The sequence below is a fragment of the Agelaius tricolor genome, unplaced genomic scaffold, assembly GCF_023055355.1.
Source record: "Agelaius tricolor isolate 1412-34295 unplaced genomic scaffold, bAgeTri1.0.p SCAF_2, whole genome shotgun sequence".
Taxonomy (NCBI): domain Eukaryota; kingdom Metazoa; phylum Chordata; class Aves; order Passeriformes; family Icteridae; genus Agelaius; species Agelaius tricolor.
Window position 1 is genome coordinate 21,520,083 of NW_027269262.1, and position 12,026 is coordinate 21,532,108.

Below are 12,026 nucleotides of genomic sequence, written 5' to 3' on the forward strand. Positions count from 1 at the left end.
CCGCCCCCCGGAAAGGGTGGCCCCGCCGGGCCCTCAGCCCTCAGCCGCTGCCCGGGGAATGGAAACGGGGAAAGTGATCCGGCACCCCCCGCCCCAAGGTGGACGGCAACAATAAGTTCTCGTTAACAGAAAATACGGTGGAAATAAGAGTTGTTTTCCCGCTGACAGACGGCCCGTGTGAAAAGAAGTGCTCTAAGAATGCAAAGCGTCTGTTTGTGTTTGTGTGCGTTTGTGTTTGCATTTCTGTTTGTGTGTTTGCGTGTATGTATGTTTGTGTTTGTGTGTGTTTGCAGCTCGTCTGGAGCTTGCGAGAGGCTGGAAGTCTCTCTTCTGGGGGCAGAGATACATCACCGCGTTCTGATGATACAGCCTTATGAAACTCCAGGCAGAAGAGAAGCGCGCACGGAGAGTAGATGAGAAGCCTTTAAAAATTACGTGCTTCTGAAACACACCCATTATTAAAAAAAAAAAAAAAAAAAACACCACCACAACAAGAACAACCAGAAAAACCCAGCCAAAACAAACAGAAACCAAAACAACAAAACCCAAATAAACAAAATACAACAACAAAACAAGAAACGCCCCCAAAAGTCAGAAGAATAGTATAATCTGTACCGTGATAGGAAAGTCCACTGCAGTTTAGGCATTTGAGGTGGTCTTCACATTGAAATTGGGCCTGAAAATGAAGTATTTGTCTTCTTTCTGCAATTTCTGTCATAAGAATGTTTTCTCCGAGTATGAACAACTGATACTGAGACTGGAGGCAAATAACTACTACAAATATACAATCTGAACAGCCCCAACTGTTCAGACTATTTTAACTTCAGCAAAGTTAAAATAGTTTTAACATGTATTTAAAGTATCAAACATTATTGGGAGAATATTTTAAAGGTGGAAGTCAGGTAGTAGAATGTCTAAAAGGTTAAAATGGCAATGATAAGTAATTTGCAACATCATGAAACTTAATATAAAACTGATAGATGTTTTTGTAAACAAACCTTTTCTGTTTCTTTTATCCTTGAGACGTGTGGAAGTATCATGAATGTTTGAAGAAAAATAAAAAAAAATCCATTACCTTAGGTCCCTTAATCACTGCTCTTCTCATGGATCAACTTCATGTTGGATTGCTCTTGACAATGACATCTCCTTTGAAAAATCTCTTTGTTTGATCAGCTGTTTGCCTGACAGGTTTGTCTTAATATGCATTCTTGTTTCTCACTGGCCATTCCAGAATTACTCACTATCAAACAGCTAGTCCACTTGAAATATAAACACCTGTTTCCTGAGTTCCCATCATTTAAATAATTCAGATTTAGTAGCATTTAAGAGCCATTACAGTTGCCACTTTTTAAAAATTAGGTACTTTGTTTGTTTGTTATTTACCCGCCTTTGCTGTTCTCTCAACAGCTTTAGGGCAGAGATGTTTTCTCTGATCGTTCCTACTGTAAGTTCCCTGCATCTTTTACTAAGTGTAAGGTACAGCCACTAAGCTAACTAACAAAGTTCATGAAAATATACAACAAAGACATGCAGTGCAATACAGGAGATCATATTTTGTAAGTCTGAAATATTTCTGTACTTGGTACTTTCTGGTGAAGGACACTAGCAGCTCAGATTTTGATAAAAAAAGAACCTATCAAACACCATGAGAAAGTATATTTTTTACCTTATTTAATGTATCTTAGTGCTTACCAGCAGCTGTTACCTTCTTTGCTAAGTTAATTACATTGCACAATTTGAAAAGTGTTGCGTATTTTTCAGCATTATGATTATAAACCTTTGGGTGATCAGTTCTTGTGACAGAAAAATAGATGGAAAAATAGATGGGGAAAACCCACCAGTAAGAGTCAAATGGGCAATACAATATCCACCATATACTTGTGTAATTACACATTACCCATGATGTTTTCTTTCCTTTAGCATCCCTGAATTTATTAGAGGTTTTGGACATGTATTCCTAAGAACATACATCTCCTCCCTGGTACATAAAGACAGGTATATAGAGATGCTGTTTTCCACTTTTATAGTTTCTAATTTTATTTGTCCCTAGAGTGAGCTCTAAACTGGCATGCTGCTGTCCATCAAGCAGAAGTGTGTTTCTAGCACCCTATGTTCCTTTTCTAAATGACTGAGAAAAATATGTAGGTTGTGGCTTTGGTGCAGTGAGTGGGGGTTTTTCAGTCCCTCAAACAGAAAATGGAGACTGTATGAGTCATATCAGTATAAACATCACTGCTAAAAATTATGGCTGTTTGCAAGTAAAAAGCCTGTCATTATTTTTTCACATGCACGAGTCTAAACAATTAAAGTTACAAGCTTTCACAAAAAGAAAAAACAAAGGCACATTTAAAAACCTGCTTCACTTCTTTTTAACAAGCTCAGTTTGTCCATTTAAAAAACCATTCTTAAAATAGGAAAATTGCCTATGAATTTGATAAAAATATTTATTAAAAGATGTTACAGTATGATGTAACTATATTTATTATTATTAAACTAAGAGTACCTCATGTGCTCTAATTGGAAAATAATTACAGAAAGGTTTTTCTAGAGTGCTGTCAGTAAACCAACATTCTCAAAAATTATTATATCAGAGTAATATTTATTATGCAAGCAGTATGTCCTGACTGTTGCCCAGACCACAGACAACCTTAGTGGTTCAATCAATTAACTAAGCCTAAAGCTAAATACATTTTGTGTATTTTAGATCTTTTTTTCCTTTCCAGTTTCTGCAGTAAAAAAAAAAAAAAAAAAAAAAAAAAATTAAAGGAGAGGATATATACTCTGCAGAAGGCAAATAGTGATACTACATGCAAAATTCTAGCAGGCTTTATGAGACAGAAACTTAAGAAACATACAAATACGGGTTGGCTCATCTTCTCTTCTCCACCCATAGTATGAAGCATGTATTTCCTTTATTGATTAATTGAATATTCATTTTTCTTTAAAGAGAAATTTTAGAATTAGAGTTACTGTTCCATTTTTTACATTAAGTCTGAGAAAGTTGCTTGCATTTTTATGGTCATGAATCTACCCTAACCTAATCTAGTACCAAAGAAGATGAAAGATGAGCTGTAAGAAGCAAGCCCACCATATGGTGTGACTGGAGAAGAGATCAAGGTGAAGTCAAGTGGTGAGTTGTCACATTTTGCCCAGGGACTCTGACATGTCTGCATCCATCACATTTGCCAGGTCATGTGATAAAAGCTCATCTGCACACTTACCAAGGAGCACAGAGAGACCACTCTCATCAGTTATACAGGTGGAAAGCCTGGCTGAAAATCTAATGAGAGGTGTCTTTTGCAGTCAGATGTACTTTGTGAGGTAGTGTGCCATGAAGGTCAAGACATCAAGAGAAGCAACGTTACATTAGGTTACTGAACTAATGAAACATCCCAAAGAACATCTCAGAGTACACCAGCACCATGCTAAAATTGTATTTTCATATCAAAAATCAAGAAGCTAAGGATTTTTTATTACAATGCTCAAATTCATTTGTCTATGTTACTGTTTTTTTAAAAGAGAATAGAACTGGTATTTTGCTCTAATAAGTCAACAGATCAGCCTCATGGTCCTTTTCAGTTCATTAATCAAGTGGACTCAATCCACTCATTTGGAACAAATCCGTCTCAGCTGATGTTCATAAGTCTACCTAATGAACAAGCCTTTGGAGTTGCTTGGATGTGGCTGCCCTTGGAACAAGGAATGTGTTTATGCCTGCTGTGCAGCTACTCTCCAGCTGACCAGCTCCTCAGGCTCCCATTTGTTGGTGGTAGTTCCTGTCAGCTGCCTTTGGTCCTTGTTCCCTGATGAGAAGCAGATCTCCATTTCCAGTTTGACCTTGCACCAGCCTTCCTCAAGAGGCAAGACCAGGCTACTGAAGCTCTCACCCATTACCCCTCTGCCAGCTTGGCTCTTGAACTGGTTTTGGGGATGGTATAAGCCGCTGCCTTCTCAGTGCAGCTGGCAACATCCCCTGGCTTCCACCACAAAGGAGACCTTCAGCCTCAGCCACAGCATAAACTCTTTACCATGGTACTGTTCTTAAACTTCTCAATACATACAGAAAATTTTCAGCTTGAAAAAAAGTATCAATAGGAAGGCTGAACTGATCCATAAGATATATTGAACTCAAATAGAGCAGAGAGATCCCTAAAGCAGAGATCCTTTGGAGGGCTGTAGCACTAGGATTTAGTCTCTGGGCAGCAGCTTACTTCCTTAAACAAAAAAAAAAAAATTAAAGTACATATAGCTCCATTACTGAGTATGAAAAGGCACATAACAGTACTGGAAACACTATGGCCTTACCCAATTCTGATCCACTTAGTGTCTGGATCTGAAGCATAATGGCCTATTTGATTTTGGAACTTTTGTGATGGGAAAAGTTCTTAAGTCTTCTCTATCTCTGAAGGGGGAGTTTATCTAAGAGGTCTTCTAGAAACTCAACACAGTGGAAGACAAGACATAATATTAATGCTTTCCTTTTCTAGAGCTCTTCATACTGTACTGAAGAAGGGGGTATATTAATCTTGCTGTTGTCTTTAGGGGAAATTTTCATCCAATCCTTTCATCAAACTGCCAAAGGAGTGAGAATAAAAACAAAGATAGCCCAGGAAATACCTTGAGATCCTTTACATGAAGTATATTGTTGTGCTCCAGGGGATCCACATAGTGTCTGAACAAAGATTTTATTTACAGACACAATTTGCTGTGAGCAGTGAAACTCACTTGTTCCTAATTTTCCTTAATTCTGTCTCAAACATTAATGCCTCTTCTGCTTTTTTTTTTTTTTTTTACAGTTACAGATTTCTGGGGTTATCATTCTCATCTAAAAGATAATGAGCATATATATTTACCTAGCACATAGTTACTGTACCCTGTCCCATCTCTCACTTTAGGTTTAGAAGTTGCTGCAAATTTTTATGGATAGAAGAGAGGCAGCTACCTTGCCCAAATAATAAGGAAACATTCCCTATGAGACAGGCTTTATTTAAAAGCTGATGGGTTATTGGTATGAGCCACATCAAACAAAAGAAATTCTGTCAAAATAATAAAAATAATTAAAATAATAAAAGTATTAGGGTTCCACAGGAACTTTTCCAGGAGGTCTTTACTTTGGGTGGTTGTACAATATGTGAATAAATGTGTGACAATTTCTAAAGACAAAATCCTCATTGCTGAAGACAAAATTGTCTAAAGACAATTTAAACATTGTCTAAAGACAAAATCCACAGGCAGCTGATATTTCTAGAACCTTCTGAAACAAATATCCAAAGCCTGTTCAGGTAGGATATTTTTATGAAAGGAAGAAGCTTCAGGATGTTTCTGCCATTTTTTTACTGTCATCATCTGCAAACATTTGGAGCTGGCAGACTCAGATACTCTTATCTGATCCTCTGTTCCTAGGTCGTAACCACCTGCTTCTTGCTGAACACCAGCTCACAACAAGGAGTTCAGTCTGGTCACAGGGCTATCCTCACCTCACATCTACAGTACTGTTCAGTACTGACAAATTGCTCTGGAACAAGGCTTGCAGGGTCTTGTAGAAAGACTTGGAAAACTTTTTGATCTCTACGCTTCCTGAGAAGCTTTTCCAATTAAAAGATTTTTTTATTGTTTTCTTAAATCTTCTGGGTAAGGAGTCTACTTGTAACTTGAGAATGATTCACCAGACTGAGCCTGAACAGTGTGGTGGTCCAGGAGCTTACAGTATTTGAAATGTAGGGAGTGCAAAGACATAAAAAACACTGGTAATTCCATAACATTGGAGTAAATCCTTTCCATCCGTTGTCATGGTACATTTTTTATGCCTAGGATGAGTGGTACAGTAATAGTGGGCTTCAGTTTCTCTTTGCCTTTGGGAAAACTAGTCATCTGTAGTGATTCTCTATTCTGGCAACAAGTAACTAACCTGTTGTTGTTTTTTGCATTATTCTTCTGATGTTTATTGGTTTTGGGGTTTTTTTTGCTTTGGTTTTGGGGGTACTTTTGTGTTTGTGTGTTTGATTTTGATGGTTTTTTTCCCTCTGGATTATTCTTCTTCTTTGTCTCTCTGAATTTTCAGGTATTTCTTTTTTGACTGCCAGTGTCAGATAATTTTTCCGTCCAAGGCTTATCTTTATTGGAATCAATCAATCATAAAAAGCCAGGTCCAAACCTAATCTGTGATCTCCCTACTCAGATCATAGAATAAGCTAAACAACACCTATTGCTCTGATTTGTGCTATCACATCAAGGACATGCAAATGTGGTTTTCATTAGCTGATCAATTTAGCCAGTCCAAGTTTCTGCAGGTATTTACATGGAAGGTCCTATGGTAACACAAATCATCTGGAGATACAAAACACACCAAATACATAAGGTGGCTGCTGCTCTCAGGCTTAAGAACAGCCATAGTGCCTGATGGTTTGTAGCCAGATGTGTGTAGAGAAGTGGCCATAGGCTTTGGGGTATCCCAGACCTAAAATACTGTCGGTTTTTGGTGCTCCCCTGTCCATCTTACTGTCTGACAACACTGCCTGTCAAATCTGTCTTCGGCATCTCAGGCCAATCTTGCACCTAGGAATAGATTTTGCCTGGGAGTGTGGAAAATGCTCATTTACATTTCAGCTAAAACCCAGGACTTTTGAGAATAAACAGATAGATCTTCTTGCAGTTGTTGGGTGTAGAGACAGAGGAATGCCAGACAGAAATGGAGTTATTTTATAATTTTCTCTATACAAAGTGCTCTTGCAAGACTGATGAAAAGCTAAGCCTTGTGCTAATATTTGTAAAACAAAGAGGAATTGATAATCACACTATGGGAGAAATTAGAAGACTGAAGATGAACCTTAAAATTAATGAGCAGTATCTGTTCCATTTACCCAGGGAAAAGTTAAGGGTGATTTGATCATGTTTGGTTAGGAAAATCAATACATGCTATCTGGCCTTTTAGTCAAACAGAAAAAGGTGTATCAGGATTCACTGACAGGTAGAAGTAGCCAGACAGCTAAAAAAAGGCATATGCTTCTAAAAGTATAGATATAGGTAATAACCTAAAATTTTCCCCCTCAGTTTCCCCAAAAACTGTTAAAGAAAAAAAAATTAAAGGGTCAACTCTATAGTCTTGACTGAAATTAGAAGTGTAGGAGGAGAAGGGACTCCACTCAAAGGCTGCAGGTTTTAATGCTTGGCAAGAAACTGGGAATTTCTAATTGCTGGCAGCATTTCAGAGGAAACATTTGCTTTGTTACTAAATTGCATGCATCTAGGGCACTAAAATTATCTACAACTATAATTCCTTTTTTTTAACAGCTTCAAAAATATAGCTGTCATGAAGCCACTCTGTTAATATCCATGCATTTTTCTATTAATAGTTTGCATTTGTGACTCACAAAGGTACAGTCAACATACTGATATTCATTTATGTAATAAACTCTTCATCAAAACCAGTATTTTATGGACCTAATTGTACTGGAATTTTGTTCAGGTTTATGTCTTGCTTTAAAAAGGACAATATGATTAATAGCCTGGTGGCTTTCCACACAAATTGTATTCTCTTTTCTTTTTATTTAAATCATATATCTTACTTCTTTCCCCTCTTCTTGCATTCCCAAATTGCTAGGCTCCTAGCAGCTGTAACTCAAACAGCCCTAATTTGATCCTAAATGTATCATTCTTATTCTGTGCAGTATGCTCTGGAGCTCTAGATGAGTTACACTTGCTGGACCAAATGTTAAAACTATCTTTCCTGACTAGCACTGCTGAGAATTGCATTTATTAAGCCACTCTTACAGTCTGAAAAAATGTCTTTCATTCCTTTTACAGATATGCCTGTAATAATATTTCTAGTTTGAACCTATCACACTTTTTCTTCCTGCCTTTGAATAATTCAAAGAGCAGTTCTATATAGAAAGGCAGGACCTCTGGAGCTGCCCAGAACAGAACTAATATCTTCTGTAGTTTGCATGGGTTCTTGAAAAAACCAAACCAAACATGATCTGGCCACATCTTTTGTCCAGCACTCATGGATGCCTTGTGCTACTAAACCAGGTAGAGCACCTGCTGGCTACTGAACAGTTTTGCTCATGTTCCCATGACTCTGGGAACATCTCAGTTCCAGATATCTCTACCTGCAGCTTTCCTGAGTTATGCTCACACCACGTGTTGAGATGTGAAGAAATTCACCTTGTTGAGTTTGCTCAGCCTGTAAGTTTGATTCCCACTTTTCTCCTTACTTTGAAAATGTGTTGAGGTTTGGATGTCTGTCATTGAGGACCCAAATTCCCATGCTCAAAGCTAACCTGCAAAGGCTAATGAGGGGGTGAAATATTTCCCTGAGTAGACCGCTGGGGACCCTGAACACAGAGATGTGGTCAGATTTGATTGTGATGAGCTTTTCACAGCCTGTGAAACAAAAGCATGTGGCTTCACTTATGTCTCGTTCAGAACTTCAACAGAAGGTGGCTGAAGTGTTTCTTGGCTGTATCATCCCTGCTACAGCAGCAACAGAAGCACTGAAAATGCCAAACATGGGGACCCAACCAACAAACAAGGGGAAGCCATCAATACAGGAAAGGCAAGGAACACCTCTTCTCTTCTGGAGAAACCTCACAGTGGTGAAGTCCTCTGTTTTGAAGGAGCAGCTGAGAGCAGCTTCAGTTAGAGTAGTCATGGTCTATTCATGTGTCATGTTACAGGCTGCAGGGAAGAAGAGCTGCAAGTACACTTTCTGTGTCTATTACCCAGGGAAATGTTCACATCTCCAATCATTGACTGGCAGTTCAGAATAAAAAGTATCCATGGACTTGGTAAGTCTTCCTCCATGAATTTGCTTACTTCTCCTAGGCATGTCTTTTCCATACCTCCTGTTGCCCTTAGGTCATTGCCTGAGCTCCCATGAAACTCCTGTGTGAGGTCCAGAATCCCTACAGGATTGATTTTAATATTTTACCTTCTGGGCTGCTTCCTTCAGATCCTTTTGCTCTGTTCTAATCCATGTCCTGCAGAAATACAGGCATGTATGACAGCACATTAAAACACCCAAGAGGGAAGACAACAAAAATAGATTTTACTTTAATTTTTCCCTTTTTTTCCCCCTTCCAGTAGCATGGATAGAAACTATATGGAGCTGAACAGATGTTTATAAAATTGGTAATTAACATGTAACATAACAAGTGGTTTAGAACTTATTTATCTCAAGCCAGCATTGGAGCTGGTACACCCTAGAAAAGGAGGACTGCAGCCATAGAAGGATTCACACTGACACATTGAAAGGCAGAGAAATCACCAGATTCTGACTTCACAACCCCTCACTCTGCTCATTGCCTTACTGATGGCACTGAGCATGACCTGTGGTGATAACAAGGGAGAGGAGTCTGGAGTGAAGTTGAACCTTGAAAAGGGGAGGGGGTGTTTTTTCCCTAAGCATTCTAATGTTTGTTGTTTTTTACGTTTCCCAATATCTAAATTTGTAATTAAATACTAATGCTAATTGCCAATAAATTAAGTTAAATTCCCCTACTCGAGTCTCTTTTGCCCACGACAGTGCATGAGAAGTGATTTCCCTGTCTTTATCATAGCCTAAAATTTTCTTGGTCCTCTTCTTCCTGGTTTTGCCCCCATCTTGCTGCTGTGGGAGTGAGTGAGTGAGTGAGTTACTTGGCTGTTGGCTGAGTGGAATCCACCACTGCAGGCAAGTGTGACAACCAAAGAATTGCCAGGAGAACAGAGCTTATTGAACTGTGTTTTCTGATGCTTGGAGGCCATCTAAATGATAGCTAAAAAATTCCTTCATAACTAAATGCTGTATTTGTTATCTGAAACTCTAAAAATGGCAATTCTCAATATTTTTAAGATCACAGAATAGCTTGGGTTGCACAAGTTTAGTGAACTTAGTTGCCTCCCCATTTCAGTAAAGCCTTGAACTATGGCCAAATGCTTCACTAAGAGAGGAAAATGTTTTGGTTAATTGGCCTCCCAAGGCATTTAACCTCAGAATTATGCCAAACTGGGGTATGTCAGAAGATGAAAGCATCTGGGACCCATTCTATTTCTTTCATGCTTTTCATTTTTCCCTCCCAGCAGCACTGTTCAGCACATACAGCTTCCAGCAATGTTCCAGCCATCCTCCTCACTCACTGGCCATGGCTGACACAGAGCTGACCCAAAGCTTTGTGGTTCCTCAAGAGACATGCAAATCAGCCAAGCCCCAAGGAAAGAAGTTTTCTGCATTTATCTCCTGTCCCTCCAGGTACATCCCATCCTGCCTCTGAGGCATGTGGGCCTACTTGGATATTTTCTGACAAATCTTTCAAAAAGCCTCTGCAAGGCTCCTTGCTCCATCCCTGGCCAAAATCAGGGATGCACTAACACCACAAAGGATGCTGTGAATACAAACGTCACTCAGTGAGGCAGCAGCAGCCCAGTGACCATGCCAGGCTCCTCTACAAAATAATTTCAAGGGACCGCCACAGAGTTATATCCTGCCCTCTGACAAAACCAGGCCCAAAATGAATGTTCCTCTCATGCCAGGGATGCCTTCAAGCACCCTGAAACCCTCACAAAAGAAGAGGGAGAGACCAGGTCTTCTGTGGCACCAAAATTCCAGCTTGACGTTTTCTTCAAAATCAGGAGCTTTTCATAAAAATGAAGCCCCCAAAAAACCTTTTTGCTGTAATAGCACTAACATAAAAGGGGCAGAGGTGGGACTATTGTATTGTATTGTACTGATGAAATGTAAAGAAACAGTGATGTCCAAATCCCAGGGGAGAAAAAAAGGAAAGCTATGTCTTTTCTATGCTTTGACTGGACAAATTTTTCTTCTGGTCAATTGAACTATTTTGAAAAAATACATATGCCTTAAATCTGTGCTTTACACAAGTTTAAAACTATTTTGAAAACTATTTCCTAGACATTGAGTTCAACACTTGAGCCTAAGCAGGTGAAGTTGGCAGCAAAAAAACCACACTGAGCAATTTTTAATTAGCTTCAACTTAGTGGCCACAAACTAGACAAGAAGCAATTTCAGTGTTAGAGCTGAAGAATGAGGACTGACAGTGTATCTTTTGGAGTTAAAATGAAATATTGGATGTGGTTCATACATTTTTTGAGATGAAGTTTTTTAAAAAGATGACATTCAAACTGCAAGACTTTTTTATCCCAATACAATAAAAGATACACTTCTCTTCAGCTGCTCTGTTAAACTCTTAACACACATTTTAAATATGGGGGGAAATCCAAATGCAATGCTGAGGCTTCAGTATGGTTTCTTCTTCTTGCTAAACTAAAAATAGTAAATAAGAAATGCATCCTGACTTTAGCTGTCTACAACACTGTTCTTAAAAATATTCGTAATGACTGTCTGCTTCTGGATTTGAACAGAAAATTTGTCTCTGCCACTGACTGGAAAATATCCTGCAGCACCTGTCACTTACATAGGTACCAGTTTGTTTCAGATGCACTGTACTGAGGAGGATTTTTTTTCTTATGGATTTTTCTTATAAACACACATCCCCACGCAAATATATATGTGTGTATGTATATATATATATATACACACACACATATATATATACACACATATATATACACATACATACATATATATACCTATATATACATACATATACATACACACACATACACACACACACACATATATATATGGTTAAAACTCAGTGCAGCCCCAAACCTGTCTCAGTGTTTCTTATGAGCCTCTCTGCATTTATCTCTAAGATTTGTGATTATCCTCACCTGAAGCTCCTCTATTTTCACCTCCCATTTCTGTTCCTGGCATGATTTGGCTGGCACCTCTGACACCTGATAAGCCAGCAGATCTGCTTCTGTATGTCCTTTCCGGATTCTTGGGACAACATTAATCTCACCTAACTTCAGATATCTAGAGCAGAGAGATTTATGCTGATCACTGCCAGCTCCCACTACAGTCAGTGAAGAAAACCAGTCCCTTCTAGAGACCCACCCCTCTGGCTGTCCATGTGCCCCTAACTTCCACTGACAAGGCAGAGAGCCCCAGCTCAGGTGACCTGGTT